Source organism: Bactrocera tryoni, chromosome 2 (assembly GCF_016617805.1).
Source record: "Bactrocera tryoni isolate S06 chromosome 2, CSIRO_BtryS06_freeze2, whole genome shotgun sequence".
Lineage (NCBI taxonomy): Eukaryota > Metazoa > Arthropoda > Insecta > Diptera > Tephritidae > Bactrocera > Bactrocera tryoni.
In genome coordinates, this window is record NC_052500.1 from 28,831,475 (window position 1) to 28,859,246 (window position 27,772).

At 38.6% G+C, this 27,772-nt stretch overlaps 1 protein-coding gene across 1 annotated transcript in view; it reads right to left on the minus strand.

Annotated features, from left to right (window-relative positions):
- LOC120767967 (protein FAM107B) overlaps positions 1–27,772 on the minus strand; it is a 69,273-nt gene that overhangs the window by 19,416 nt on the left and 22,085 nt on the right. Inside the window, exon 2 of the transcript XR_005704727.1 lies at positions 8,657–8,688. The gene's annotated coding sequence lies outside the window, so the exon portion shown is untranslated. The remainder of the gene's footprint in view (positions 1–8,656; positions 8,689–27,772) is intronic.

A 27,772-nucleotide genomic window follows, 5' to 3' on the forward strand; every position in this document is an offset into this window, starting at 1 on the left:
ACGATCTTCCCTCTTATAGGGTTCTCTCGCAACTAAACTCAACCAAGCTGTATATTTTTCTATTATTTTAAAATGTTCAATACCATTTCAAGTAAAATTGCCAAGAATGCTGGTATATTTTTATATGTTCTTAGAAAGTATGCCAAAATTTCTATTATTTCAACTCAATTTTATTTGATTTTTTGTTCATTGTATTTCCATTGTTTCAGAGTGCTCTTCAATACCATCAATAAATGTTTTCCACAAATTTAGTCTTATTTTACAATATACATATGTATTATTTATTTTAGATACTAAGAAAATATACGGAAATTTCTTAATAATCTAGGTTAACATTAAAATTGCCTCGAGGACCATAAAATCGAGGACCATAAAATCTTGCGGCGAATCAGGATTGTTTCTATTTTTTTATATTATTTAAGCTTGTTATTGCTTTTCTAGCTCATCTCAGCTGCATACATAGCATTATTTTGGTTTTCTTAACTTTTCCCCCTAGCAAACAGGGAGTAGAATATGCCCGCGGTAATTGCTATTATTTGGCTTGCCTCGCAATTTCAGCATGGTATGGTGAGAAATATTGCTATAATATTCAACTTGCACTGATATTATAAACTTTGAATGGAATTCCTTCAAACAAAATCCACAAGGTCTGACCGAAGACTTAAATCTGATACAGCGGGGAGTTCGCTGCAATCTGCATTAGGTTTGGCCTTTTGGGGAGATTTGTTGAGGCTGTGGTTTAAATCTAAAGACAGGTAGAATTCAAAATTCAGTTCAGCGTAGAGTCGCACTACAGCCGGGTGCCGGACCCACGGCATGTAGACGTTTCAGGTCGGACTCGAACCCGACCAAGCAGAAAAAGGAACGAAATAATACTTGCAAAAAGCTTGTGTTGTTTGGAACGCTGATCAATGAGCTTTTAATGTTTTGATCTATGTATGTATGTGCTTTTAAGCACTGTGAGGTAAGGCCGCCGCACATTGGTATTTCCGTGGCTGAAATTCAAAAATGGCATGTTGTTTGATTTGAATGAAAATTTCACAGTTTGTTACCAACTATAGGATGTATCATTCCAGAAGAATTGGACGCATATCCACTAACGAAGATGTGATGCATCACTTATTAATGTCTTCGGGTCCGTACATAAACATTTTTCTACTACTAAAATAAAATTAAAAAAATTAGAATGTCACGAAGATGTAAAAAAGTTGCTAAAAGAGACTTGATAAAAGAGAATTTAGTTTGTATGGGAGGTGGGCGTAAAAGTAGGCGGATATTATTGAAATTTAACACCAACATATATAATGTCATAAAAATGCTATGTACCAAAAATCAGTGCTGTAGGTCAAAAATTAAGTTTCGCCTTATGTGGGAGGTGGGCGTAAAAAGGGGGGCGTGATTTTGATTTTTTAATTTTTTTCTTAATTGGAATCCAAAACAATGATGTATCAAATGTCATTGTCCTGAGATAACTCCTTATATTTTTAGCCGCAGTATGCACTAGCAGAAACCTATGTGCGCCGTCGGCAGACAGTCATGCAAAAACACAACGACTGTTACCCTAGCTTTTGTGTACCTGCATTGATGCAGGGCCTGAGACTTACAACCAAGAAATTTCTCTAAAATCGAATATTTTCATCATAAATTTTTGGGGTGAGTTTCTTTTAGAAAGAGAGTATTTTGATTCCGCAACAGGCCTTTAAATGGTTACAGGTAATCGGAATTTAAATAAAATCAGTTTTTTCGTTTTTGAATTTTTTAAGGTGTAATACCTTAGAAAGATTTTCTGAAAATTTGAAATAAATCCGATAAAACCTTTTCGAGTTATTCGATAATAAGCAAAGTGTTCTCTGTATGAAATAATAGCGCCCTGATCGAAGAATTCTCTTCTTAATTTCGATTTTAGACAAAAAATTAACTAATGATTTCTCCCGAAAATGTTGAAAAAAAATTCTTGAGGCCTCCATTTTGTTAATTCAACAAAAAAAAGCTTCGATCGGACACTAGATTATCCATAAATATAACTGTTTTTTGTCCGACGGATTTTAAATAAATTTCCAAGAATTAGTGATGATTAACAGATCAACACAAATAGACAGTATTTTTAAAATTACTTATTTTTTTTGTTTTAATTGCAGTCAAGTGTCGAAAATTAATTAATTAAATTTTTAATTTTTTATTATGACTCTGGCTACTGCTAAGCCCTTAAGTGGCACATCTAGCGTGAAATTTTAATATTTTGGTATACTTCGATAATTTATGCTGTTAAAAATAACATATTCAAATGTCAAATAGATATCCGAAATAGTTTCTGAGTTACAGACATGTGAAGGTTAACCGTCCAGTGCAATCAACGCCATCAGTTTATCTTTAAACGCGTTTTTCTCGAAACAGCATAGGGTTTGATTTTTACGGAGTGTAATGAGATTTCGGCTATAATCGCGTAAACGGTGTCTATGCCAATTAAGAAGAAGAAGAATGAGATTTTTTTATCTTTCATTAATTGAGAAGGCCGGTTCATTGCAGCCGTGGAGGTCTTTATATTAATGCCGTCGGAGATCTGGTATAACTTAAAAAATATTTAATTTTTTCACTGTGTATTCTTGAAACATGTATGTAACGGGTGATCCAAGTAGAAGCATGAGTGACGTCAAGCTCTGATGTTATATTTGTTCAGTATTCTTTGGCATTTCATTACGTTTACAAATCGTTCAACTTTATTACAAAAATTCACGTTCTATAAGTAATGTGTTTCGCGCACCTCACTCAACCTATTGCCAACATAATCGGTTTGCTGAGCATTCTACCAGTAGCATTCGCAACACCAGTACCCACCTTGAGACCCAGCATTCATTATTGGATAATATTCGACCGAATGAGGGAACACTTAGGTGAGCAGATAATTTCACGTTTTGGGCCGGTCGTTTGGCCACCAAGATCGTGTGATATCACACCGTTAGACTTTTTCTTGTGCGGATATGTTAAGTCTATGCAGACAATTTCGGATTTCAAAATGCTCGAGAGAGTCTTTGAAAATTGGCCTCAACGCATGGATCAGCTGCGACGAAACCGCGGCTAAAATTAAAAAAAAAACAAGAAAAATGTCAAATGTGAAAGTTTTTCATACAAGAACTTTATTCCGATCGTTCAGTTTATATGGCAGCTATATGTTATAGTGGTCCGATATCAGCCGTTCCGACAAATGAGCAGCTTCATGAAGAGCAAATGCCGTTTGCAAAATTTCAAAACGATATCTTAAAAACTGAGGGACTAGTTCGTATATATAACGGACGGACGGACGGACGGACGGACAGACTGACAGACAGACGGACATGGTTAAATCGACTCAGCTCAACATACTGATCATTTATATATATACTTTATAGGGTCTCCGACGCTTCTTTCTGGGTGTTACAAACATCGTGACCAACTTAATATACCCTGTTCAGGGTATAATAATCTTCAAAAAGTAAATTCCAAAAAATACCCTTTCGAACGATAATAAAAATTCGCCATTAAATTTGAAGTTTCTGCGCTTTTTCTTTAAAAAAGTAGGAAATCTCAAAATGGATCCTCCTATACTAGTGAAAGAAAACAACAACCAACCCTTTAAACGCAAGTATTATCATCTCCAGCACTCATTATTTTTACTTTCCTCAGCATTTTCTACCTTCAAAGATTTTAATCACTTGAAAGCTTATTCAGGGTCACCAAAGAAGGCAGAACTTTCAGTGGCACAGCCTTTACCGCTATAAATGCAAGAGAGAGAGAGAGAGAGAGAGGGAGCAAAATAAACAACAAAGCCACTGTGCGAAACAAGATCCCACATATCACTACTTATACAACACATTTGCACGTTGGCATGTGTGTGTAGTATTTGTTGTAACATCTGAGCAACCTCCAAAATTGTCAATGAAAAACCTTGACCTACATAAGCTCGTGTGAGCTTCGCAAAAACAGGCTCACAATAACAACAGCAGCACAACGTCGCACACAGCGCACATATTGGCTGCATCCTGCCGCCTCTCTCCCTCCTGCCACATTATTTGCGATAATTGTTTTTGTACAACCGCTTAAATTTGTTGCTGTATAATATTGTTAATGGTTTTAGTTGTTGCAAAACGCGTCTCGATAATATGAGCGCGCACTAGAAGTACACTCAAGTGGCATGGAAAATATCTATTATAATAAGTCCTGCAGAGCAATTCTGCTTTCCTGGGAAAATTTTGCTCCATGAGGAAAATGGCCGCTCAAATGTGAAAAATGAAATATTAGAACAAAGCATGGAAAACCGGAAGTGAGCACAAACGGCTTTGCTGGCGAGTGGAGGTTGCTTGCTGGCTGTAAACGAGTGACAAAGCAGCACAAAGAGCAGTACAAAAACAAAAAATGTGCGGTAAACGCGAGAGATGAGCAAAATGCATACACAAATCGGGAGGCAGACGAAGCATGCTTCAGGAAATGGGAATTAGCGGAGACTTAGCGTGAGAGACTGTTTGCTGGAAGCGTTTTAAGGCAATTTTAACGAAATAAGTTGGCATTAAAACAACAAAAAAACTTGAATTTTTTTTTCATATGCTTATATTGCTCTTCTCATTTAGAAATGACATTGAAAACTCACAAAAAATAACTAAAGTAAAAACATTTAGCTTCAATGCACTTCACAAATCAAGAAGCTTCCTTAATTGATTTTGATCGTTCACTTTGTATGACAGCTATATGATAAAGGCGCCCGACCGGGGAAATTTCCGAGGTATTTTAGCTTTGTTCTAGGAAATAATCTATGCCAAAATTTGTAAAAACACCTCGTCCAATCGAAAAGTTTTCGAAGAAAAACTTAATTTGGATCGTTATGTTTGTATGCCATCTATACTATATAGTGATCCGATCTCAACAATATCTTCGGTTATTATATCGCTGATTTGGAAACTAATTCAAGCTCAATTTCGTGAAGATATCTCAACAAATGAAAAAGTTTCCTATAATTCCGCCAAAACTAACAGACCTATAGAAAAAAGTTATATAAGAAAGTTGTAGGCAATGGCATTAGCATTGTAGACATTAACACTTTTTTCACATAACCTCAAAATGTATATGAATAATTCAAATATATACAAATTTTCGTTTTTTATGAATTTTTGTGATCCGATCTCAACAATATCATCAGATATCATATCGTTCGTGAAGATATCTTATCAAATGAACAAGTTTTCCATACAATCACTTGTTTCCGATCGTTCAGTTTATATATCATCTATATGTTAGAGTGTTCCATTGGCAGTACCGACAAAAAAGCAGCTTCTTGAGAAGAAAACGCCGTGTACAAATTTTCTTAGTGATATTTTAAAAAATAGAGTTCGCGTACTCAGACGGATATGGCGACTATAGCTTAGCCCTAGATCAGAATTCATAAAACTGTGAAACAATGTAAACAAAAGTTATTTTTTTTTTTTAATTTTAACACTAAAAATATCTAAATTTAATTATATTGAACATATAACATAACATGAATTCCGAGGAGGAGCACAAAAAATTCTCTTTATCGCAAGTTTTGATTCCACTCCACGCACTAAATATACTCCATCCTATAACGAGTATGAATTCTTCCCCTGTTTATGTTTACATTGTTCCCTTTGTGCGCATACAAACTCCACTCACACACCCCATACGCTCCATACACCCACACCCACATACACACATAATGCTTTTTTTCTGATCAGACAGTTACTTTACACGAGTACACACTGTTATGCGCAAATATTCACACGCTCCCTCTCCAATCGCTTCAGATTCCCCAAACTAGATGCACTTTGAGTGCCAACGCTCCACACTGGCGGTGGCCTAACCGTTGCATTGGAGCCTAAACTCAATGCTTAAACAACTCTAACTCAAATACTCCGTCTCAATTGAACAGGCGAACAAAATTATCTGGAAGATATGCGCGTGCTCCCCATAACACAACCACAAGCAGCAACAAGGAGAGCTACATACAAACACTGAAGCTTTGAAAAACCAGCCAGCCAGTAACAACAGCAATTGTCGACAGTTGCCGAGTGGATATTTTGTAGATAAGTACGAACAATGACAGTTAAGCGAAATTCAAAGAAAGGGGTTTCAACCACCGAGTGAGTGTGATTTCATGCGAATTATATGTTTTCGAATATAACATATATGAATATAATTATATGTATATATAGGTAAATCCATATAAAGGAGTAAATATTTTTAATGATATATTTATTGTTGTATACAAGAACGCAGTTATGCGTCTACATAAAACGTTAAAACGGTATAGAAATGCAAATGATTTATGGGGAAATTCATAGTCTGTCGAACACGTTTAGTCAGCAGTCAAAGAGTACATAAGGGTTGCCATCGAAAACCATTATTAAATAATTACTGATGATATTTCGTAGTTGAATGTCGAAGAAACGATAAAAAACGTTAACTTCGGTTACACCGAAGCTGTAATATCCGTCGTAGAAAAAGTTTCCATACAAGAACTAAATTTTGATTGGTCAGTTTGTATGCACTATATGCCAAGTGCTCCGATAATAACAATAAGCCATGCCGAATTTGATAAAGATACCTCATCAAATAAAATAATTTTCTATACAAAAACTTGATCTTAATGGTTTTGTTTATATGGTAATTATATTCCAAAGAAATCCGATCTGATGAGATCTGAATTTTGTTCGGAGATTATACCGTTGTCTTGAACTATGTAATTCGGCATAGAATTTGGTGAAGACATTTCGTCAAAGAAAGCACTTTTCAATACCAGAACATGTACTGAATCGTTAACTTTGTATGACAGCAATATGATGTAGTGGTCCGATATCGGCGGTTCCGAATGAGCAGTTGCTTGCGTGCGGAATCAAATTTCTGGTGCCGAAAAATTCAGAATGTTGGAAAAGTCCATCGGTGATAATTGTTCGTCGCGAGTAAATGTTTTTGATAGGAACAAATTATTCGAAGAGGGTCGAGAACGCGTTGACGACGAATCACATTCAAGACGGCCGCCAACAACAACTGATAATAAACAATACGTCAATAAAATAAAGAAACTAGCACTTGAGAATCGACGATTAACAGTCAGAGGCCTCACTGTCATCGTTAGAATATTGGAGGATGTTATAAAACGTATTATTAGTGGCGATGAGTCTTGGATGTATGCTTACAAACTGAAAACAGATGATCTATCGGCCGAATATCGTGGCAAAAGTATGCCGAAGCCGAGAAAAATCACGTCCAAGTAGGTCAATCTTGGTTTTTGAATGTTGATAGGACTTTTTGAAGGTCAGAACCGGAACTCAGAATAAAAGTAAAATTATAAAAAGTGAGTTGGCTTAAAAAGGAGATCGTAGGAACAAGTAAGTTACAGTAATCAATGTGAAAAGTACCATTCGACAACTCGTTTGATGAAAGTCATACGATTTTTTCCCCTGAATTTCTTTTTAATTAAAACATTTAGAGCCATGGCAGATAATCAATTTCAACTGACCAAGCCATCAGCATACGCCGATTCCATCTTTGCAATTTCTAAAGGTGAGAAGGAATGAGTGAGTGACCGGTATGAAAAGTAGAAATAATTTGAACTGTTTACCATCCACACAACCTATTGAATGCAAGATCTGTTCATTACACTAGAACAATTGAAAGTCTTATCTGAGGCAGCTGAGGGAAACCTGTTCCCGATAAGACACCCGCTCTTTTATTCTCATTTACTTGGATGACCGAGAACTACAATGATATTTACTGACTTTGTCACCAAAAATCTATTGATTATCCTTTATTATTTGTCTGTTCCTGCAACGTATTGTTTACTGATTTCGAATCTCCCAGCCTTGGCGAGCGAATAGAACAAACAAGTGGCATAAATCATACAAGTTTGTTGGTATAAGCAAGAAGCTATGAAATACGCTGAAATATTAATGTGGTATCAATATGATCTCCTATCTTAAATTTCACTCTATAACTTTGTTGTCGCTAAGAAGAGAGCTCAGTTTATCAGAATGCCCACTGGATTGTAAAATCTTACTTTTGCGTTAGAAATACCGAAGGTCAAAGCCTAATCTCAACCTTACATATCTTTTTTTCTACAACATACAAAATATCACTACAGAGATAGCCGAAAAGAACAGACCCTTTTATATATTATTTTTGAGCATTTTTTTTAAATTCAATCCTTGAATGTAGTCCAGGGTAGATAATTTTTAGAGTAAAAAACCAAAGCATTGCAAGATGAAACCCGTTGGAAACAAAATATAAAATAACAAAAACTAAAGGATAAGATAATTTACGTGCAAACAGCGATCGAGAAAATGAATGACATTGGACGGGGTTGAATTTAAAACGGTTTATATCGATTTCCGGCAAAATTACAAGTCCTATAGAAAAAAATTATTTGGGAAAGTTGTAGGCAAAGAAAAAATCCGCAACTTTTGTATTGACACTTTTTTCACATAACCTCAAATTTTATATGAAAAATTCAAATATCTAAATATTTAGTGCTTTTATGAATTTTTTTCACTTTTTAACATTTTCTAAGGATTAGCACAGGTCTAGTGTGCGTGATCGGCAACGCAAGCTCTTATTAAACGTATTAAGAAACTTAACTATGCACTAACGTCCAAAATAAGCAGCAATTACATACCTTATAATGTTCTATATAATGTTAACGAAACTCTGAAATAAAAAAAAAATTGAAATTAGTATATTCCGAGAAGGATATACAAATAAAATGTCTAAATTATTAAGAATTGCTTATCTCTAGGCCTAACCTCTAACTTTGTTAAAATGAATGTTAATTTTTGACACACAGGACAACCCTAGCGCGTGTCTGGACAAACGCAATACAAATGGCGCCACAAAGCACACGAAGACACGCACAAAGGTGGTTGGAGAAAAATGGCGCCGTCTGCGCCAAGTCGCTGGCATGAGACAAGAATGTTGTTTACAACATATGTATGTATGTACGCATTATGTAAACATGTTGGTATATTATATGTATATAAGTATACATATTAAAAGTCGCACCAACTTTGGAATGCGATAAAATGAATGCTTCGCGCTGACGGTGTCTACAAATTCTTCACCCCTAATTGCTGGCATTCCACAATCGGGGATGAATGGCGCAAATATGTGCGCGCACACACTAACACACACACGCACCCAGATAAAACAACCCAGTTAAGTCTTTTCGTAGGGACAAAGCCAGTTGAATCAGCACTCATACGCCATGGCCAACACAACGCTTAGAATGCTTTAGGGAATGGCGTGCCAGCTGCTTGCTGCCAACTGCTGTGAGCCTCTGTAAATGCTCCTCTAGTTGACTTTCGTAGCTGTTGCAGCTGTCGATGTGGCAACAGTAGTCCTTCTGTTATTTGAACGCTTCGTCGTTGTTTGCTGCAACGCATTTTTGTTTTCTCCACGCCTAATGCTCGACCGCTTCGCATGCTTCTCTATTTTGATTGATTTTTCATGATACGTTCTCGTAACATTTCTGCTGTCATACGCGCCGCTACCGCATTTCCATTGTGACGTCACGTAAACGTCAATAAATAGATTTCCCTGGTTTTTCAACAGGAAAACAGAAACAGGAACAGAAACAGAAACGCGGCGCAATGTTGCAATTGATTTTCTGCACACTTTGGAGCACATCTTGCTCGACCAGCGCGCGCTTTCGGTTCGCGCCACTGCTTGGCAATGAGACATATGTATGTATGCTCTGCTGGCTGTTAACACCGACTCGCTGGCTGTCAGTGCGTCGCCTTATCTGACTACTATCTGCGCAGTGACATTTTTTTCGTTATTCGCTGTGCGTCAACGCCCAGTAGTGGTGTCTGCAACATATGGCTGTGTGGGGACGCGTGCATGGCCTGGCTTTGCTGCATGTAATTTTATTGTTTTTTATCACATTTTCAATGTTAAAGCTTTTATCAGTTTCCCCATTATCGAACTAATAGCCGCAGCTATTAATCTTCGCGCACACACAAGCGCCGACATTTCAGCGAGTGAAAAGTAACCGAATGCCGCTTTAAATTCGACAAATCATTTTCACTTGATTAGTTTTTCACTGTTACTTTTTATGTGAAAAGTAATAAAGCTTGATGACACAAACAGTTTAGAAAAACAAAAATAGCGCGGACAGACAGCGCTTGGCGTGACGAGCAAAACACACGACGCGTCAAATTGGCCGTTAAAAAGTGCCGAAACGGCCATAAAACTTTTGCTGAGATTGTGTTTAGTGTTTACGATAACAGCCATAACAACAGGTCAATAGTAAGACCATCCTTAATTATACTTTTAACTATTGTTGAAGGCCACACTATGTTCTCTGAACGAATTGTTCAGAACGCGAATTGCTTTAGTATATACTTGCTATTCAAACCAAAAGATGCCAACCGAGTTCTTGTATGGAAAACTTTTTACTTGAAAATATATCTTCGAGAAATTTGGTACGGATTATTGCTGAAGCCAGTGATACAAATCCCGAATATATTTTTGGTTGGAAACACTTAAGAATATAGCTCCTATAGAAAGTGGCCAATAAAAATCAAGAAAATTTTTTTTTCAAAATATTTATATACTCTATATTATATTATAAAACTAACATCAACTCGGAACTCTTTCTTGTTGCAGCCAAGATTCGTACCCGCCTCTGTGCAGCAAAAAATTGCATGTCAACAAACACAAGGAAGGTTCGACGTCGAGAAGCTGCAATGACGAACGATTTTCGACTCGACTTGCACTCCTGCTCTCTGAGAGCACTCGTCTACAACTCTGTATAAGGGAACTGCGAGACGGCATTTCAAGCTCCTTACATACAGCTGCTACCAAAACCATTGGTTTTCGGAAAATGTAAAAGAAAAGCTGGTACGATGAGAACTGTCGTGTCGCAGCGGAAAGAAGGCAGACTGTCTACCTCGCAACGTTACAATCACCCACCAAAACACGTGCGGTATAGGATAGATACCGAGAGTTGAAGAGGGAAGCGAGACGCATTTGCAGACAAAAAAGAGAGAGGCCGAAATACGTGAGTACGAAGAGCTTGGCAAGCTGGCTGACAGGGGCAATGCTCGAAAATTTTGCGAAAAGATGCGACGACTAACAGGCCGACCGAAGCATACTCTTTTAGAACCTCCAGAGGTGATCTAGTAACCGATGCTCAGAGCATATTAAAATTATGGAGGGAACACTTGTGTAGCCTGCTGAATGGCAGTGAAAGTATAAAGCCAGGAGAAGGCGTACTTGATTCCCCAATCGATGACGATGGAGCGAACGTTCCATTGCCCGACCATGAAGGAGTTCGAATAGCAATTACCCGTTTGAAGAACAACAAACTACCGGAGACCGAAGGACTGCCGGCCGAGCTATTCAAATACGATGGCAAAGGACTGATAAGGAGCATGCATCGGCTTCTTTTTAGTATAAGGTCGGACGAAAGCATGCCCGACGATTGGAATTTAAGTGTTTTCTTACCAATCCACAAAAAGGGGGACCTCACAGTCTGCGTAAACTACCGTGGAATGCGCCTCCTGAACATCGCATATAAGGTTTTATCGAGCGTACAGTGTGAAAGATTAAAGCTCACCGCCAACAAACTGATTAGACTTTCTCAGTTTGGCTTTAGACCTGGAAAATCAACAACCGACCAGATATTCACCATGCGCCAAATCTTGGAAAAGACCCGTGAAAGGAGAATCGCCACACACCACCTCTTCGTCGATTTCAAAGCTGCTTTCGACAGCACGAAGAGGAGCTGCCTTTCTGCCGCGATGTCTGAATTTGGTATCCCCGCAAAACTAATACGGTTGTGTAAACTGACGTTGAGTAACACCAGAAGCTCCGTCAGGATCGGGAAGGACCTCTCCGAGCCGTTCGATACCACTTTTAACACCAACAACAACGTCAGGAGAGGAAGAGGAATACCACCACTTGGATGGAAATACCAGGTAGAGAAAATCTCCAATTACCGCCAATTAACGAAAAAGAGGAACGACTGGCACGCTGTTGTAAACTCGGTTATCAACACCAATAAAGAAGAGAAGAAGACTCAACTGAAGTGAGCTTCATCGCTGAGCAAAATTTTCTTGTGGAAATCGGAATCGGTGGCCATCTCGTTTTGGGTGCAATCACCGAACATGCGTCGCACTTAATAGTCGTTGGGCTTCAATTCTTGCACGAGTTGGATTTTGTAAGACCGTAAGCCAAAATCTATTTCGTAAATTTTCCTTAGCTTTGCGTAATGTAAGGCGTCTCTGAGGATGCGCCTTATCAACTAACGTAGGCTGCTTACAAAGATCCACTGCTTAAGGTTAAACGAAGAAGCAATCATGTTACTTTCAGGGAGAAATTCAATCAAAATCACTTGGATATCCATACATACATAGGAAAATAGTTACGGAAACGAACACAAGCGAAGCAGTCCGCATTAACCTATGTAGTTTAGCTCTTTCAAAGATCACATTTGGTTTCGGATCGCCATCAATACAAGTCGTACCACAAAATTACTTTTGAAGTAGTGTAGAAGGTGAACAGACCAAAAGGCTTATATTCGATGCTCATCGCATCAAGGCAATTGTCCTTGAGAGCTCACATTCAGAAGTTTTCTAGATATTGGTCGAATGGGACTCACTTGGCAGCGCAGCAAACATAAGAGCGCCCTCTTGCAGAAATTTAAAATTAATACAACGGTAGCAACGCTGCGCCCTTCACTAATTAAAAATACATTTTTCAATTACTCACTACCGGTTCCTCATTTCATACTTCCGGACGTGATAATTACCCACGTACACACACATACATGTGCAAATATTTATGATGACACGCCATTTTCTTGACTAAATAATTTACTTTCATATACCGTGAGGCATGTGTGCATAGCTAATTAACGGGTATTATATAAGCAATACCTGGTACATACACACACACACACATGTAAGCAGTTGTGCACTCATAGAGAAGCTGTTAGCGCCACTTGCTTGCATGCGTTTTTGGAAGATGACTTGTTGCAGCCACATATTAAAAACTAGTGAGCTTGTTAATAAACGTCTATCGCCGCTTGGGCGCTTAGCAGACCTGTGCTTCCTGCTGAGCTCAAGCTATTAGGTTGTCAGTCATTAGCGTGTGTTTAGGTGCGCCAAAATTTTATTGTCGCGCATTTACACTTTGTTTTTGGATATTTAATTGCTTGGCTTTTAATGCGAATGTTGCTGTGCTTCGCTAAGTACAGTTGGCGCAAGGAAGATTAGAAAAAATGCACATGCATACAATGTACCCTGAGCATGTGAAGACTAACTAAGAATCAGAAAATAATAAGATTTTTTTAATTTTAGCGTTATTTTGTTATTTGCTTACAAAGAGGTAGCTCATTTGATAGAACCGTCGATATCGGACAGCTATTACATACAGTTGTCATACAAACTGACCCATCTAACTCAACGCCTTGTATGGAAAAGTTGTTAAGTTTGCAAGCTAACTTCACGAAATTTCGCATACATTATTAGCCAAAGCTACTTTCAAATTTCCCGAGAAATTGTTCAGATCGGACATCTATAGCATATAGCTGCCATGCAAATTAAACGATCAAAATCAAATCTTTGTATGGAGAACTTTTTCATTTGACGAGGTATCTTCACAAAATTTGGGCACAAAACATTGTTCAATGCAAGGCCAAAAGCTCTCAATAAATTCTTTAGATTGGGTAACTCTAGCATACAGCTGCCATACAAACTGACCGATCCAAGTCAAGCCATTAAATGAAAAATTGGTAAGTTTACAAGTTATCTTCACGAAATTTGGCTCAGATTATTATCTGAAGCAATTTTATAATTTCCCTAAAAATTTTTCAGTTCGGACATTTATAGCATATAGCTTCCATACAAACTGATCGATCAAAAATATGTTCTTGTATGGAAAACTTTTTTATGTGACAAGGTATTTTCTTGATACTTCACATAGAGTATTGCCAAAATCAGCGGTACAAGCTCTGAAGAAAATATTTAGATCGGGTCACTATAGCATATATCTGCCATACAAAGTGACTGATCCAACTCAAGCCCTTATATGGAAAACTTGTTTATTTTATAAGATATCTTCACGAAATTTGACACAGATTATTACGCAAAGCAATTTTATAATCTCCTAAAAAATTGTTCAGATCGGGCTACTATATAATATAGCTGCCATACAAACTGGTCGAATAAAGTTGAGTTCTTGTAAAGAAAACTTCTTTATTTGTGAAGGGTATTCTTGTTTCCATGCAACCCAAGCTAACGATTTTACCTATATGACATTAACAACAACAAACTGCACTACAGTTCAGCAGCGGCCACCCACTGCCATACTCAAGTAAAATGTATGCATGTGTGCGTGCCTGGTGCTTGCCATCAAAGTAGCGCAAATTAACAAACACAGAAGTTACGCAACGCTGTTTATTTCGGGATGAACGCAATGCAAACGTCAGACTGCAGCGATGTGGCGGTGGTGCAGCTGTTTTTGCCGCAGTTGGCAGCACTGCAACTGTGAGTATACGCGTGCGTCAGCAAAGCTTGATAAAACAAATGGAGCTAAGATGTCCGAGCGCCCATGCAACGTTCAGTCAGTGCCAGTGCCAAGTTGGACGCAAATATTTGCGGCTCGTTGCAGCTATGCATACGCACACACACAGACACGTACAGCCACATGTGATGCAATCGTCCGGGCTTGGCTGGGCCAATGCGCAGCCCATCGATTTGCAATCAATCAACGCCGTTAGGTGGGCGGAAGCACTTTCGAAATTCGCCAAAGTAAATGTGTGTGTGTGTATGAGTGCTTCCAGTTGCGTTTGTGTGTGAGTGGTTGGCGGGACAGCAGCCTTGACCCGATTTCCGGCTCCTGCAGAATTTGCATGCCCAGCTGCAGCTCTACTCACCACGACTGCCTGCTGTTGCCGCCGCCCGAGACTTACAACGCTATTAGTCACTCCGGTGTGCGTGGTTGGCTGTGAGTGGGTTCAGCTGTACCGACGACTGTGCGCAATTCAGTGAGTTGACTCATGCACATCTGTGGAGCAACTTAATGCCGGAATGTGCCGCCATACATACACATAAGTCTATATTTGCATACATATGTATATCCATATGGTAAAATAAAGGCAAACGTTTACGTCGCCTGGCAATTGCTTTGCCACTTTCGCCGATTTATGGGTCCCGGGATGAAGTTGGCTCCAATTCGAAAAAATGGCTACTCAAATAAAACAATAAAGCAGCCGCTGCGTGCTCGTATGAGTGAAATTGTTGGCATGTGCGGGTGGTGTCATGCAAGCTTCTGGCACCGCATTTATTCTTATGTAAGACAGGCATACAAATATGTACATATGGTATGTATGTGTCTGTATGTAGATATCTGCTATTTCACTGAATAGAGGCGTAAACTCAGCAGCAGTTGTGCTTATCTTGCCAGTTCGTGTGTTTACTTACGGAGAAGCGTGTTCGTTAAATAAAGCTGAAGGCTTTGATACTTTTTAAGGCATCTAAATTTTTGTTATGAACTGGAAACTACACTTTACTCCGGTTTGAAAACTAATTTATAGCGGTGTCTGATTTAGTCTAACAAGCTAAATTTATAGGTAAACTATATACATAGTCTGAATAACGTTTTAGCTGGGCTTCATATCTTGAAAAGAGTTGTTTTATTTAACACCCCACTTATGTGTGGCAACTAGCCTAGACTTACGGGTATTCTTATTTTATGAAACAAAACTCTCAAAGACGGTCGAGAGATCGTTCAAGACATGTCTCGTTCTGGACGACCTTCGACCTCATCAACTGATAAAAAAGTGAAAATCGTCAGGAAAGCATTAGAGAGATGGCAAGCGAGCTGGACACCTCTTGCGAGTCCGTTCGAATGTTTTTGGTGGATATTTTGGGTATGAAACGCCTTCTTGCTCGACTCGTCCCGATAAAGGTGAACTTTTTTTCAAAGAGATAACCTTAAACAAGTTTCATGGGGCATGCTTGATCGTGCGAATTCCGATCTCACAGTAATGAAAAGCATTATCACTGCCGCTGAGACATGGGTATGTCACAATGTGTATACAAAAGTGGTAGATCCTTTTACTACCTAAAACTTTGGCATAAAACTTTTTTCAATAGAATTCGTAGTTTTGTCGGAAACCGAGATATGTAAACCATTCTTAAGTCTTAAAAATTCAGCCACGCCCCTTTTCTTCTTCTTCCCGAATTTACATTACATGTAAATTACTTATTTTTGTTGTTGTTTTATTATTCGTTTTCAATGTGTACCAAGCTACTACGATTTTTTAAATTTTTATACTCTTGCAACCAGTTCTACAGATTATTATAGTTTTTTTCACTTAATGGTTGTACGTATCACCTAAAACTAAGCGAGTAGGGCTATATATAAGTATATAATGATCAGGATGATGAAAAAAGTTGTGTGTCTGTCTGTCTGTCCGTCCGTCCGTCCGTGCAAGCGGTAACTTGTGTAAAAATTTAGATATTTTGTTGAAACTTGGGATGTGGATTCCTTAATACAAAAAAAAGTTCGAGTTCGTAGATGGGCGGGACCATCGGACCACTGCCACGCCCAAAAATCGCCAGTGATTCACAATAGCAAGGGGCATATGCGGATTCTTTATTTAAGTTGTCGTGGCCCCGCCCGAAAAGGGCAGTCAATGTGTGATATATGTAACAGAAATTAAATGATAATCCTTCTCTTATAATCTTATATCGTTATGTTCGAAATGGGTTGAATCGGAACCTTTAGCCCCTCTATACGTATTATAAAGATTTTCGAACTTCCGGATGACTTTGTACTGCATATATCGGCCAATATGTTAGTTATCCGAATGAAAATAAGAAAGCGTGTTTTATTGATAACAGTGTATCTTTAGGCCTGAAATAGATAAATTTGAGCGAAAACTCGGCCCAGCCCCTACATGACTAATATTCTGATTTTCGAACATACGACTGATTTTATTCTATACACCTCAAAGTATTTCCCAGGCTTTGATTCTTGCAAGTTGCAGAGTGGAAAATGTTCGGTTGAACCCGAACTTAGCCCTTCCTTACTTGTTATACCCTGAACAGGGTTTATTAAGTTTGTCACGAAGTTTGTAACACCCAGAAGGAAGCGTCGGAGACCCTATAAAATATATTTATAAATGATCAGTATGTTGAGCTGAGTCGATTTAGCCATGTCCGTCTGTCTGTCCGTCCGCCCGTCTGTCTGTATATATACGAACTAGTCCCTCAGTTTTTAAGGTATCGATTTGAAATTTTGCAAACGTCATTTGCTCTTCAAGAAGCTGTTCATTTGTCGGAACTGCCGATATCGGACCACTATAACATATAGCTTCCATACAAACCGAACGATCGGAATCAAGTTCTTGTATGGAAAACTTTCGCATTTGACAATGTATCTTCACAAAAGTTGGCACAGGTTATTTTCTAAGGCAGCAATATAATCGCCGAAAAAATTGTTCAGATCGGTTAACTATAGCATGTAGCTGCCATACAAACTGAATGATCGGAATCAAGTTCTTGTAGGGAAAACTTCCTCATTTGACAATGTATCTTTATGAAATTTGGTATAGATTATTTCCTAAGGCAGCAATGTAATTTCCGAAGAAATTGTTCAGATCGGCTCATTATAGCATATAGCTGTCATACAAACCGAACGATCGGAATCAAGTTCTTGTATGGAAAACTTTCGCATTTGACGTGGTATCTTCACGAAATTTGGTATAGATTATTTTCTAAGGCAACAATGTAATATCCGAAGAAATTGTTCAGATCGGCTCATTATAGCATATAGCTGTCATACAAACCGAACGATCGGAATCTAGTTCTTGTATGGAAAACTTTCGCATTTGGCGTGATATCTTCACGAAATTTTACAAGGATTACTGCTTAAGGTAATAATATAATCTCCGAAATAATTGTTCAGATCGGATTGCTATAGCATATAGCTGCCATACAAACTGAACACATGTTACTAAAAGAAATCCTGTGAAGGGTATATTAGCTTCGATGCAGCCGAAGTTAACGTTTTTTCTTGTTTTTCATTATTTTCATCGGCACTGGATTAATGTTATTATCACGAAAAGTATATAAACACGATTTAATAAACAAACACTCTTATATGGAACGTTGGCAATAAAAATTGCGTAATTTCCAAAATTCGGATACAATAATTTCTAAAGAATAAAAAGTAACAAAAAGCGAAAGATTTAATTTCAGCAAATTTTGACACCCCTTAAATATTTTTTCAAAAGGACGGCCACTCCGTTTTTTAATAGTTGCATTATTTGCCTTAAAATAATGGCTTATTTCTATGTTTTTAGTTTCCAGTGAAACTTTGGAAAGTTCCGAATTAGCTGCAACTCACGGCTAATTAAAAAGCGCCCACAAGTTTTGCTGTTGAGCTATTTTCGTACACGTGTGTAAATTCTCGCTCACTTCTCGCCGCCTCGCACAATCGATTCGTACTGTTCCGTTAAGACCTAAAGCAATGCACGAACAGCCTCCGAAAATTCGCTGGAAATGCTGCGATCCAAAGTTTTCAGTTTTTCCAACAACACAATTATTTTTGTTTTTTTTTTTGTAATTTTTTTTTGCTTTTTTATTTTTTTATTCTTATTTTCATATTTTTTTTTTGTAATTGTTTTTTTTTCAATCCTTGTTTTTGTTCAACTTTGTTAGCTTCGCATGCAAATGTTTATGCGTTTGCTGCTATTTGCTTTTATAGCATTTTTGTTACTTCTGCGGCGTCTTCATCGGCGCTGTTTGCCGTCTTACCCAATTCTTTGTTTACAAATAGCGGCAAATGCTAAAATTGGCGTGTGTTTGTTTGTGTAGTGTCTGTCTGTCGCAGTCACAGCCGCCCAACGCCTACCGCCAACCGCCGACGTCAACCGCCAGCATCCGTTAAAAGTGGAATGCTCGTTTCATTGCTCGGCCTAGCCGCATGTGGCACGCATTGAGGTATGTCTGCGTTTACGCAACCAAAACAACAAAAACAAAAGTGTGGCAATTGAGTGTGGTGAGGGAGGTGCGTCTATTGGCAGCCAAATATTGTACAATAAAAATGAATTCATTTGCACTAACGCTTTGCACACACACTCGCACGCGTAAAACGCTCGGCCACACAGTCAGCGCACCGTTCACCCGCTCATTTACTCCATTTGGTGGCGCAACTTGTTTATTAAGTGCATTGGAAAATTAGCACGGCATCAAAAGTGATTCAGTGGGCATGTAAAACAAGCACACACACATGCACATGTATGTACGTGTGAACAAGTGTATTTACATATTTGTTTTCCAGTTGTTCTACGTGATTGCGCAAGCGAGTGTTTCATTAAGATAATTGTGAAGAAAATCGTTTAGAAATGCATTGGAAATTATTTCGAGGTAATTTGTTGCTTTTGTGGGAAATTTCTCATATGGCTGTCGAATCGCATGTTTATGCCTATTTTAGCTTCGATGACATAATACCTACATATTTTTACTCTGAATAATATAGTCTAAGTTTGCCCCGAAATTTGTAACAGTTTCAAGGAAACGTCGGACACCCGATAAAGTGTGGTTTTTAGACATGTGGTTTTCAAGAAGAAATAAACCGCATATAACCTAAAGTTATGAACAAGAATATAGCTTTATTATACAGATAAGAGTTTAATATGCTTATGTTTTAAAAATAATTCCAGGCAAGTGAAGGCCTTGGCTGATTCAATTAAATTCAAGCTGATAGGCCCTTTTATAACCTACTTTTCGCAGCATTTGGAACCGCTCTCTTTATATGCTTAGATAAACGACCTAATATAACCCACCAAAAGATAATCCAGCGGAGTACAGTCCCTCAATCTTAGGGACAACGTCAGAAGCCTACAACGCGAAATAATGCGCTCATCAAAAGTTTCCTTCAATAAATTGATTGTATTGTTGAATGTATAGCATTTAGAGCCGTCTTACTGGAACTAAATGTCATTCGCAACAACATTCTACAATTCAGGTCAAAGAAGTCATTATCGTGGCTCAATTGCGTTCCCAATTGACTTCAACATTATGATCGACTTCATATTTGAAAAAATTTGGAAAAATTATTCTCTTTGGCTATAGAGCACACCATACAGCGATTTTATGAGGATGTAATGGCGTCTCCACAATGGCTAGTAGATTATCTTCACTCCAAATGCGCCAATTTTCGACATTCGACATCAATTCTTGCAAGAGTTGGATTTTGTAAGCATGCAAACCAAGATCCTTCCGCAAAATCTTTCAAAAAGTGGATGCGGACAGCAAAAATTGTTGCGCGTATGGCAGATGGACGTATTCGGGTCGGTCCACTTTGAATGGTGTCTCTTAGTAAGAACAGATGCGAATTATCCACAAGAGTGAACTTGGTGTGAAACCAATTCATGATAGCTCGATTTGAAGAGAAATATTACTTTTGTAATAAATTTGCAAGATTTACAAAGTTGTTTCGGAGTAAGTCTGTTTATTATAAAATCGTATGCCAAACTGAATATAAATCAGGGAAGACCTGTCAAAAAGAACGACTCCGAAAAATGTATTGCCTCAATGAAAACCACAGATGGGATCACTATATCAAAAAGCATTCAGACTGGCCGATCTACATCCCCCTGCGGGTCGGGGTTAGAATTTACCCGTGGTAAGGCATGCCTGTCGTAAGAGGCGACTAAAAATCCATATGCACTATGTCTTTCTTTCTGGACATGCCTTGAAATGTCTGCATAGTCTATGTCAGAAATAGTGCAATTATACTCAGCTTGAAATTATTATTATAGGCTTTATATTTATTCCTGGTATAAAGACATTTGTTTCGTTAGACAAATGTCGCCAGTCATTGAGTTCTGTGGGCTCAACTGGTAGTAGCAAAAGCTTTAAGGTCCTACTAGAGACTTTAACCTGGGACCACGGGGAGCAGTTAGCCTTTGGAGTTTAACCAATCGGCTCATTGGGTTTGGCCCTTTGTGGGGATTCGTGGTGGCTATGGTTAAAACCTAAAGGCAGGCAGGGTGGAATTGGGCCGGGTGCTGGGCCCAAAGTACGGCAGAGGTTTTAGATCGGCCTCGTACCCGACCAAAGCGGCTAAGATGTCCCTATCCACCTGAACCATTTGGAGCCAAAATATACGGGCAAAATGCATTTATAATTTCGGGCGCTGATCAACGCAGTGTATTGATCCATGTGCTTCTAGAAAGCACCGTGAGGTAAGGCCGTCGTCGGCAGGTACTCACGTAAGTCACAACAATTGTTGTTGACCGATCCACATTAAGAACATTCATAAAATATTTTTTTTTTCATATATAGATTTTTTTCATATATAGGCTTCATAGACTTGAAAGTTGTTTATACTTGTATCTAACGACATGGTTAGAAAGAATTCGTGAAGTGTTTTCGTTGTTCGGTTACATTTTTAGATTTAGTCATCCATATACATTGTTGTTAAAAGACGAAGTTCATGTTTTTTAAAGATTTTGGAATCATTCATTAATCGTAATTGCCATGACTCAATTGTCAAGCAATTTAACCGGTCGGTTATATAGAATAAAAGAGTATAAAATCAATCACATTAAAACTTCCAGAAAAGGCTAAACACATTTTTTGACAAACATTTTGTTAAATAACCAGATCTACAAAAGTAAGGCTGTATCTTAATATTAATCGAAAGTAGTAATTAGTTGAAGGAATATAGTATCGTTTCTTTAATGTTGAAAGCAAATCGACAGGTAAATATGATATGTGCTGAAAAGAGAGTTAAAGTGCTAAACAAGTCTTTAAGGTTTGTTTTTAAGTCTTTTGATATTATAGTTCAGTTTCGACTCTATAGATCTTCAAATAAGTCAAATAAGACAACTATCCACATCCTACTGGCATCACATACGAGCCAGATTCGCGTACGTAACGATGATACATTCAGAAAGTGAAGGGAAGTAGGCATGAAAAAGACATTGGAACTCCCTCTGTGCTTCTGCCTTGGCTTGGTTGGAGCATGTCTTAGATAGCTGGGAAATTGGCAGTTCAAGGTACTAAATGAAATATGAAAATTAGATAGCAAGCCGCCCTAAAAAGCGTCGACGTCCTGCAACTCGAATTAAACTGATACTGCATCTGGTTTTACTAAGGACCAGTTGGTATAGTTATGGTGTTACAGCCGCCTAGTATAACCTAACCTAACCTAACTGTCCTTTAGAACTCTTGACATATTCGACTTGAGAGTTTTGCGTCATTTCTTAATATTATTTTACAACCAGAGTTCAGGCAAATATTTATCAAGCGAAAATTGTAGGCAGCAAACACCTCATTTTTAGCAATAAAATGAAAACCATACATACATTGTACATATACATACATATATATGTATATATATACAATGTGCACCCACTTTCATGCTTGTCACATTTATTTACACACATTTTACACATTCACCTAAAAAAAACTTTTAGTGTAATTAAAGCGAATTTTCGTTTTGATAAAGAGCTTGTTAGAAGCGCGACGTGATTCATGACAAGCCACGCATACGGGACCATTGGTCATGCACTCTTGTGAACTGCACATAAAGAAAACTTCCACACATAATAAAACTAACCGGTGCGTACCTAAAAATTTAACGCAAACTGCAGCTGGACGCAGAAGCGTTAGGCAAGAAAATTAGAAATTATTCTAGTCAAACCTGTTGGGTGGAAAACACAAAAATAAACACTCTGACGACAGACACATATGATACGGCGTCGTGTTGCAGGCAATCACGGGATAAACACGTAGCGGCGTAGGAAATAGTATGTCGTTGAAGCCAAACGAAACTACGAAAAAACTTACGGCCAGCATAGCGACACGTTCGGCGACGCCACAACCGCAGTTATGCGGCCCCAACGTGACCCTCCATCACTCCAACGGCATAGCTGTCAGACAAGTAGAGACGCTTTGGGAATGGGCACATAAACATGTGTACATACCGTCATATTTTCAAGTGACGTATGTGAATTTGTTAAAGCTCCCAGCTGGAAGTATTGCGCAGTCGTTTGCATTGTTTGTACAAAACCACATTTTAAAGTTTCACAAGAGTAGACGGTGAGTTGGATATATTTTAGGAAGATTTGATAGCTTTGAGGGGAAGACTATTATTAAAACGCCGATGGATTACAGGAGGGATCAATAGCTCTGTATTCAACCGCCCTAGATCGTCGAGAACCGAAAAAGGAGCCACTCGGTGTAGCTCAACTGCAAGATCTTTGCGCTAAAGTAAGGCTTTGGCATTGAATATTGATAAAAACTCAGTCAAAACTTGGACTCGTTTACAACAACAAACATTCTACTTTTCTTCAATAGAGTCGGCATATGCATAACACAAATTACATATGTATATTTCCTTTAACTCCGTTTGGAACGTAGAACCAAAGTTTGACTCTGACTCCTGCATATTAACCCATCGACATGGAAAGAAAAGTTCGTTTTTTTTATTAAACTAACCTTCAAAGTACTCTACAGTTCAAAGCCATTTTCACGGGAATGTGTAAACTCCACTTTTTTTCTAACTGTTCACCTCCTTTCAAGTCTTTTCCCCTCGTAGCACTGTCAGAAATCCATTACCTCATTGGGCTGGTTAGCTCCATTTCTACACATAAATATTATCATTGTTCGAGTGGCTGCACTTACTAGGTGTACAGGCTTCCCAGCTGGGTTGCCATATTGAAGGAAAAGTCAATGATGCATGTTGAAAGCGTGCGCTCAAGCAATCTCAGCAAAATCGCAACAACAAAAATATAGCAATGAAGTACAAAGAAGCAACACCTAACTAACAATGAGCAACTTTCAAATTGTCGGTAGTTGATTGCCGCCGAAGATAGGAAACACATACTCGTATACAAGGTGAACCGAATGGAAACTTGTTGCAGCAACACTGTTAAAAGTATTGTGATTGGTTGTAATGTGTTCTCTCACCGTATGCTTTTGTCCGGTAGTCTGATTTCTTCTACTTACGATTAGCGAGCATTTCTGAAGTTTCTTCTTTGGTCACAAATCCGTGTAGCAGTATCCTAATATGTGCAAATGGCACAATAGCCTGCAATGACCTGTACAAAATACCACAAGCTGCCTGTTCCTTAATTTGTTACTGGGAGGAGTGATTGATATCTTCAACCGTTTTGTGTCGAACTCTTCCAGAAGCAGTCTCGCCTGTCGAAGTCCAGCCATTTGTTATGAGTGGCTTTTTCTACTGACACTGTCCTCTTTCCATAGCTTCTCTCATAACGAGTGGGTCCGATGGGACTGGACCGCCAGGAACCCCAACGAGCAGGGGGTAGAATTTGCTCGCGATAAGGTATGCCTGTCGTAAGAGGCGACTAAAATCCAATATGAACTATGTTTCTTTTTGGTTTGCCTTCAAAATTTCAGCATAGTCTGGTCAGAAATAGTGCTATAATACTGAGCTTGAATAGATATTATAGATTTTGAATGAGTGTTCTTCTAATGAAAAGACATTTGAAGTTCAAGCGACAAATGTCACCTGTCATTGAGTCTGGTGAGTGCTCAACTGTTAGTAGCAAAAGCTAAAAGGTCTGACCGAAAATTTAAATCTGGTACCACAGGGAGCAGTAAGCCCTTGGTGTTCGTTCCAATCTGTTCATTGGGTTTGGCCATTTCGAACTGTAACAATACCAATGCATTGTGCTCCTACGAAGGTATACCTCGAGGACAGAGTCCCTCCATCCAGTTTTACTTGCTAGTGAGGCTTTGAATCAGAGGAAGAGGAAGAGCTCCACTCCGTTGGAAAGACCAGGTGGAGAAGGACCTGGCTGCGCTTGTTGTAGACTTCGAATGTCTTTTCAGAGAATATTCCTTTGGTAATATCGTCTGTCTCTAGGAAAGGGTGACAAAGGTAGACCCTTTCAAATGATACTCTGTTTCTGAACGTTTATTACGCTGCTCTTATCAGGCCACGTTGAGTCGTACCTGAAAATTATTTCATCAATGTGTTCTAAATCAAATTATTTCTTGCAAATAAAATATATAAAAAAAAAAATTAACTTAAAAAAGTAAGCATTTAAAAACTTGCATACGAACCAGCCACTACACATCCCCACATGATTACCAACATTCGTATGCACCCTCATACCTAACATAGTTACTAAGTTGCCACAAAAAGTTGCAAGCTTTCAAAAATCACAAGTCGCATGCGACAATCTCACGCTTGATTGCTCGGTCGTTCGGTCGTTCTGTCGCTTGGTTTTGCTGGTTGCTGGTTGCGTTACATTGGAGCGATATTTTTTCTTGGAAGCAACAAGTTTTACCTGCAACAACGAATATCCATGGGGGCACAGGCAATCAGCAATGCTTAGTAGGTTAAAAGCAATATCTAGATACAATTACGTATCTGTGGGAGCTCTGCAGAGAGCTGCTGTCATAGCAACAAAGCAAACAATAATGAGATTAATGCGAGGAGTCTGTGTTTTGGCGTTTCGCCTTTCGCAAAAATCTCAAAGCAAGTAGAGAAAAGATTTTCGTAAACAAACATTAAAATAAGTCAGACAAGTCTTGTGTGCAAAGTGGCTTCGGAAATGGATTTTTAGCGTGTACTCTTTATGTGCGCGCGAAATTTGCGCATGACGGTTGTTGTGATAAAGAGCGAGACAGAGCGGAAGCGAGTTCTTTCGGCGTGTGTATATGAGGTTCCCTTGGGGCCGAGCAAGCGAATGAGAGGCTGATGCGACGCTCGAAATATGACGCCAGGAACTTTTATCTCGCTTTTGATAGAATAAACATATGTACATACATATTTATGTGAGTACTTATGTACAGTTATTTAGTGTTTATTATTACGAGTATTTCTTTTGTGAGTTTGGTGTAACGCAGCTTAGTTTGTAGATTTCGGTTATCTCAAATTCATTGCTTGCTTTTAAAGATTTTATATTTCTGCGATAATCTTTGCATTCAACATTCCAAAACTCCATATCTCAAATGTTACCGCATACCACGCTACTGTACATATGTATACTTATTCTTTTAATCAATCTTTAACGTTTTAAACATTACGAAAACGAATTATCAAATATGGAGTTAGCAGTCGGCAGAATATCGATACTTAAAATATCGATTTTCGATATTTCCTTAAAGAATAGTGTCTTAGAAATATTCTCTGAGAATTTGAAGTAAATCCGATAAATACTTTCAGAGTTTGTCGATAATTAGCAAAGGGATGTAGAGCAGGTTTCTGGTTAACGCTAAATGATTTGCGACCTCCACGGCCTTTGAACTCCTATCAACTTTTAACTCTTTACTTGACATGGGCCTTGTTTGGAACTATAGACAGACTGGTTTGAAACCTGAGTTGGTGGTCGAGGTATGTAGTTGTGACACCATGCAGAAATCGCTAATGAGTTAATCCCAAATCCGTTAAAACCCAAGCAGATTTGGGAGTACGTTCCTCTCCCTTCATCAATGAGTTTGTGTAATGGTAAAATGAGATGACTTTCTTTGCGCGGTCAGCTCTGAATACACTACCTCGTAAGAGTTTGCGCCAACTCTCATCGCTTATAAAGGAGAAAACCTTGGTCATATAAGACGACTATCTTAACGGAAGGTGGATAGCGGCTCTGAGATGGGACCCTGTAACAACATGTTGCCAGGGTATAAAAAAGACGATGAAGAGGGAAGGTTAGTATCGAATTCATAAGGTAGTCTACTGGATGTGGCGCTATCACCCAGGGCGACGAAAGGGTCCCCCGAAAAGAGTGATGGAAAAACCAGCAGGAACATGCCTTGCCGCCACGGATTCGGCCGACAGAAAATAAAGTTAGGGCTGAAATTCGATAGCAAACAAGCTGAGCAGCATGCTGGCACACTTGTGTACGGAGCGGACGATAAAAAACCGGGGTCAAACAGGTACAATTTTCTTTCAGCGGAAGAGGTCGCAAGAGGACGAGTCCTCTCTCGACATAAATCCACGGGTCGGTGCTGCAACAATATACTGGAAAAATGCTAACCTCAAAAGCTTAGTACAGCTTAACGTATACGATCGCAGCAGGAGAGCTAGAACGATGGAGGAATGCAAGTGAGTAGTGACTGCTATCTCCACTGATTTTATGAAAGCGGTCAGGGGAAATCCACAGCCTAGTTTCGAGTTTGCCGGGTGGCATCTCGGTATGTACAAACTTCTCAGATATGCCGACGAACACTTTCATGATTATTTCTTTCAAACTTCTGCCAAGTCAAGTCCAAACCTTACTTAATGGTCTCTTGACTATTTTAAAATAAAATAATTTGCTGGCAAAAGAAATTATAATAAGTTGTAATTTTTTCATGACTCTGTCTTCATCTAACCCCTTATTTAGCCCGCTATTTAGCTAATTTAGTAACCATTATATTTTAATTGCCGCAAAGTGGTCGCTTTTTTTCGCTTTTATTTTTCATAAACTCACTTTCAGTTGCGTTAACGACTGATTTTTTTAGGGGATTAAACATAAATACTTTACTATGTATGTATGTAAATTCCACGCATTTATCGGCCGAAAAGTAATAGCTGCGTCATTCACATGCTTTCTATGTTAAAATGTTGCGAACAACAATGAAGACGATTACAATGACAATGCGCAATCTAGAAAGTATTAGCCTTTCGCCATGCCATTGAATTGGCTTTCCCAAGTGTCGTGGCAAAAAGGTGAAACGATGACACCAACGAAAACGCATTCAAAGCGACAATGTGTGTATTGTATTTAACCTTACATACTGGTACATATCAAGTA